Source organism: Anomaloglossus baeobatrachus, chromosome 4 (assembly GCF_048569485.1).
Source record: "Anomaloglossus baeobatrachus isolate aAnoBae1 chromosome 4, aAnoBae1.hap1, whole genome shotgun sequence".
Lineage (NCBI taxonomy): Eukaryota > Metazoa > Chordata > Amphibia > Anura > Aromobatidae > Anomaloglossus > Anomaloglossus baeobatrachus.
This window is the reverse complement of record NC_134356.1, coordinates 647,263,960-647,268,959: the sequence shown is the minus strand read 5'-3', so window position 1 is coordinate 647,268,959 and position 5,000 is coordinate 647,263,960. Positions and strand designations below refer to the sequence as shown.

Here is a 5,000-nt window from a genome sequence, read left to right as displayed (position 1 = left end):
AGTTAGGAGCTAGTGGCTTATTCTGATGATTATGAGGTTTTCCCTCAGATAGGGTACAGTTCACTCCTTTTTTTGACTGGGGAGCTTGAGAAATTTGCCATTCAGTTGTTAAATTCTACAGATTAGAATGGAAATTGGAGGCCAAAGGACAGGCCATACGAGTTTTTGAGTTCCTCGACATTTTGAAGTAAAAAATGATAGTTGAGAATAGTTTGAGCTATGAAACCTATAAAAGTGTTGTGCAAGAGTTTGAAATGAAGTGCCAAGACCCTAACGTTTTGCAACTTTGGCTGCAAAGTGCAAATTTTACCTGAACTGCTTTTTTATGCAAACAACTGTCGGCCTTTGAATGTCAGAGATAGTACAGAAAAAGCAGCATTCCCATACCGGGAGTCGAACCCGGGCCGCCTGGGTGAAAACCAGGAATCCTAACCGCTAGACCATATGGGAAGTGTTGTTCTCATAAGACGTTGTCAATGTGGAAAAAGAAGAACTTAATTGCTTTCAGTAAGTAAGTTTGGCATATCCTTGCTAGAAGCTTGCCTCGTTAGCGCAGTAGGTAGCGCGTCAGTCTCATAATCTGAAGGTCGTGAGTTCGATCCTCACACGGGGCACTATGCTTTAGATATTTTGTCTCCATCTTGACTAGACAGCCAGAACTGTATCCACTCAGTACCAAAAAACGTCAGATATAAAGGAAGGGGGTTTTGGATCCTTTGAAACCAAATAGTTAAAAGTCAAAAGTAAAAATGATTTGTGATATGAATTCAAATGGAGTATTGAGCAAAAGAATGGAATGAATGTCCAAAATCTATTGTGGTCAGCATTTTTTGCTGCAAAGAGCAAATCCAAGCTAGACTGACTGTATGCATGGCTTGTGTCGACATTTCAATGCGTGACTTATTACAGAAAAAGTGGCAATCCCATAGCAGGAATCGAACCAGTAAACTAAGAATACTGGTTGCTTGGTCAAATGGGATAACCCAAAGAGTCACAGAAAAAATGAGAGGCGTAAAAAAAAAAAAAAAAAAAAAAAAAAAAAAAAAAAAAAAGAGTGTTGCTTTGATTAAAAAACTTTTTCCTTTCAACAGTTTAAACTTGACTCATTTGAACAGTAGTTAGGAGCTAGTGGCTTATTCTGATGATTATGAGGTTTTCCCTCAGATAGGGTACAGTTCACTCCTTTTTTTGACTGGGGAGCTTGAGAAATTTGCCATTCAGTTGTTAAATTCTACAGATTAGAATGGAAATTGGAGGCCAAAGGACAGGCCATACGAGTTTTTGAGTTCCTCGACATTTTGAAGTAAAAAATGATAGTTGAGAATAGTTTGAGCTATGAAACCTATAAAAGTGTTGTGCAAGAGTTTGAAATGAAGTGCCAAGACCCTAACGTTTTGCAACTTTGGCTGCAAAGTGCAAATTTTACCTGAACTGCTTTTTTATGCAAACAACTGTCGGCCTTTGAATGTCAGAGATAGTACAGAAAAAGCAGCATTCCCATACCGGGAGTCGAACCCGGGCCGCCTGGGTGAAAACCAGGAATCCTAACCGCTAGACCATATGGGAAGTGTTGTTCTCATAAGACGTTGTCAATGTGGAAAAAGAAGAACTTAATTGCTTTCAGTAAGTAAGTTTGGCATATCCTTGCTAGAAGCTTGCCTCGTTAGCGCAGTAGGTAGCGCGTCAGTCTCATAATCTGAAGGTCGTGAGTTCGATCCTCACACGGGGCACTATGCTTTAGATATTTTGTCTCCATCTTGACTAGACAGCCAGAACTGTATCCACTCAGTACCAAAAAACGTCAGATATAAAGGAAGGGGGTTTTGGATCCTTTGAAACCAAATAGTTAAAAGTCAAAAGTAAAAATGATTTGAGATATGAATTCAAATGGAGTATTGAGCAAAAGAATGGAATGAATGTCCAAAATCTATTGTGGTCAGCATTTTTTGCTGCAAAGAGCAAATCCAAGCTAGACTGACTGTATGCATGGCTTGTGTCGACATTTCAATGCGTGACTTATTACAGAAAAAGTGGCAATCCCATAGCAGGAATCGAACCAGTAAACTAAGAATACTGGTTGCTTGGTCAAATGGGATAACCCAAAGAGTCACAGAAAAAATGAGAGGCGTAAAAAAAAAAAAAAAATAGAGTGTTGCTTTGATTAAAAAACTTTTTCCTTTCAACAGTTTAAACTTGACTCATTTGAACAGTAGTTAGGAGCTAGTGGCTTATTCTGATGATTATGAGGTTTTCCCTCAGATAGGGTACAGTTCACTCCTTTTTTTTTGACTGAGGAGCTTGAGAAATTTGCCATTCAGTTGTTAAATTCTACAGATTAGAATGGAAATTGGAGGCCAAAGGACAGGCCATACGAGTTTTTGAGTTCCTCGACATTTTGAAGTAAAAAATGATAGTTGAGAATAGTTTGAGCTATGAAACCTATAAAAGTGTTGTGCAAGAGTTGGAAATGAAGTGCCAAGACCCTAACGTTTTGCAACTTTGGCTGCAAAGTGCAGATTTTACCTGAACTGCTTTTTTATGCAAACAACTGTCGGCCTTTGAATGTCAGAGATAGTACAGAAAAAGCAGCATTCCCATACCGGGAGTCGAACCCGGGCCACCTGGGTGAAAACCAGGAATCCTAACCGCTAGACCATATGGGAAGTGTTGTTCTCATAAGACGTTGTCAATGTGGAAAAAGAAGAACTTAATTGCTTTCAGTAAGTAAGTTTGGCACATCCTTGCTAGAAGCTTGCCTCGTTAGCGCAGTAGGTAGCGCGTCAGTCTCATAATCTGAAGGTCGTGAGTTCGATCCTCACACGGGGCACTATGCTTTAGATATTTTGTCTCCATCTTGACTAGACAGCCAGAACTGTATCCACTCAGTACCAAAAAACGTCAGATATAAAGGAAGGGGGTTTTGGATCCTTTGAAACCAAATAGTTAAAAGTCAAAAGTAAAAATGATTTGTGATATGAATTCAAATGGAGTATTGAGCAAAAGAATGGAATGAATGTCCAAAATCTATTGTGGTCAGCATTTTTTGCTGCAAAGAGCAAATCCAAGCTAGACTGACTGTATGCATGGCTTGTGTCGACATTTCAATGCGTTACTTATTACAGAAAAAGTGGCAATCCCATAGCAGGAATCGAACCAGTAAACTAAGAATACTGGTTGCTTGGTCAAATGGGATAACCCAAAGAGTCACAGAAAAAATGAGAGGCGTAAAATAAAAAAAAAAAAAAAAAAAAAAAAAAAGAGTGTTGCTTTGATTAAAAAACTTTTTCCTTTCAACAGTTTAAACTTGACTCATTTGAACAGTAGTTAGGAGCTAGTGGCTTATTCTGATGATTATGAGGTTTTCCCTCAGATAGGGTACAGTTCACTCCTTTTTTTTTGACTGGGGAGCTTGAGAAATTTGCCATTCAGTTGTTAAATTCTACAGATTAGAATGGAAATTGGAGGCCAAAGGACAGGCCATACGAGTTTTTGAGTTCCTCGACATTTTGAAGTAAAAAATGATAGTTGAGAATAGTTTGAGCTATGAAACCTATAAAAGTGTTGTGCAAGAGTTGGAAATGAAGTGCCAAGACCCTAACGTTTTGCAACTTTGGCTGCAAAGTGCAAATTTTACCTGAACTGCTTTTTTATGCAAACAACTGTCGGCCTTTGAATGTCAGAGATAGTACAGAAAAAGCAGCATTCCCATACCGGGAGTTGAACCTGGGCCGCCTGGGTGAAAACCAGGAATCCTAACCGCTAGACCATATGGGAAGTGTTGTTCTCATAAGACGTTGTCAATGTGGAAAAAGAAGAACTTAATTGCTTTCAGTAAGTAAGTTTGGCACATCCTTGCTAGAAGCTTGCCTCGTTAGCGCAGTAGGTAGCGCGTCAGTCTCATAATCTGAAGGTCGTGAGTTCGATCCTCACACGGGGCACTATGCTTTAGATATTTTGTCTCCATCTTGACTAGACAGCCAGAACTGTATCCACTCAGTACCAAAAAACGTCAGATATAAAGGAAGGGGGTTTTGGATCCTTTGAAACCAAATAGTTAAAAGTCAAAAGTAAAAATGATTTGTGATATGAATTCAAATGGAGTATTGAGCAAAAGAATGGAATGAATGTCCAAAATCTATTGTGGTCAGCATTTTTTGCTGCAAAGAGCAAATCCAAGCTAGACTGACTGTATGCATGGCTTGTGTCGACATTTCAATGCGTTACTTATTACAGAAAAAGTGGCAATCCCATAGCAGGAATCGAACCAGTAAACTAAGAATACTGGTTGCTTGGTCAAATGGGATAACCCAAAGAGTCACAGAAAAAATGAGAGGCGTAAAAAAAAAAAAAAAAAAAAAAAAAAGAAATAGAGTGTTGCTTTGATTAAAAAACTTTTTCCTTTCAACAGTTTAAACTTGACTCATTTGAACAGTAGTTAGGAGCTAGTGGCTTATTCTGATGATTATGAGGTTTTCCCTCAGATAGGGTACAGTTCACTCCTTTTTTTTTGACTGGGGAGCTTGAGAAATTTGCCATTCAGTTGTTAAATTCTACAGATTAGAATGGAAATTGGAGGCCAAAGGACAGGCCATACGAGTTTTTGAGTTCCTCGACATTTTGAAGTAAAAAATGATAGTTGAGAATAGTTTGAGCTATGAAACCTATAAAAGTGTTGTGCAAGAGTTGGAAATGAAGTGCCAAGACCCTAACGTTTTGCAACTTTGGCTGCAAAGTGCAAATTTTACCTGAACTGCTTTTTTATGCAAACAACTGTCGGCCTTTGAATGTCAGAGATAGTACAGAAAAAGCAGCATTCCCATACCGGGAGTCGAACCCGGGCCACCTGGGTGAAAACCAGGAATCCTAACCGCTAGACCATATGGGAAGTGTTGTTCTCATAAGACGTTGTCAATGTGGAAAAAGAAGAACTTAATTGCTTTCAGTAAGTAAGTTTGGCACATCCTTGCTAGAAGCTTGCCTCGTTAGCGCAGTAGGTAGCG

General features: G+C 39.0%; 7 non-coding genes across 7 annotated transcripts in view; 5 read left to right on the top strand and 2 right to left on the bottom strand.

Moving 5' to 3' along the window:
• Positions 1-541: 541 nt before the first annotated feature.
• On the top strand, positions 542-614 carry TRNAM-CAU (transfer RNA methionine (anticodon CAU)). The gene has a single exon. It is a non-coding gene; the product is annotated as a tRNA-Met (tRNA).
• Positions 615-1,657: 1,043 nt separating this feature from the next.
• TRNAM-CAU (transfer RNA methionine (anticodon CAU)) lies at positions 1,658-1,730 on the top strand. Its single transcript has one exon. It is a non-coding gene; the product is annotated as a tRNA-Met (tRNA).
• An 861-nt stretch (positions 1,731-2,591) lies between these two features.
• TRNAE-UUC (transfer RNA glutamic acid (anticodon UUC)) lies at positions 2,592-2,663 on the bottom strand. Its single transcript has one exon. It is a non-coding gene; the product is annotated as a tRNA-Glu (tRNA).
• A 91-nt stretch (positions 2,664-2,754) lies between these two features.
• On the top strand, positions 2,755-2,827 carry TRNAM-CAU (transfer RNA methionine (anticodon CAU)). The gene has a single exon. It is a non-coding gene; the product is annotated as a tRNA-Met (tRNA).
• Positions 2,828-3,865: 1,038 nt separating this feature from the next.
• Positions 3,866-3,938, top strand: TRNAM-CAU (transfer RNA methionine (anticodon CAU)). Its single transcript has one exon. It is a non-coding gene; the product is annotated as a tRNA-Met (tRNA).
• An 875-nt stretch (positions 3,939-4,813) lies between these two features.
• On the bottom strand, positions 4,814-4,885 carry TRNAE-UUC (transfer RNA glutamic acid (anticodon UUC)). The gene has a single exon. It is a non-coding gene; the product is annotated as a tRNA-Glu (tRNA).
• Positions 4,886-4,976: 91 nt separating this feature from the next.
• The window catches only part of TRNAM-CAU (transfer RNA methionine (anticodon CAU)), a 73-nt gene continuing 49 nt past the window's right edge, over positions 4,977-5,000 (top strand). The window contains exon 1 of the tRNA in view: positions 4,977-5,000. This exon is cut by the window's right edge and continues 49 nt beyond it. This is a non-coding gene — a tRNA (tRNA-Met).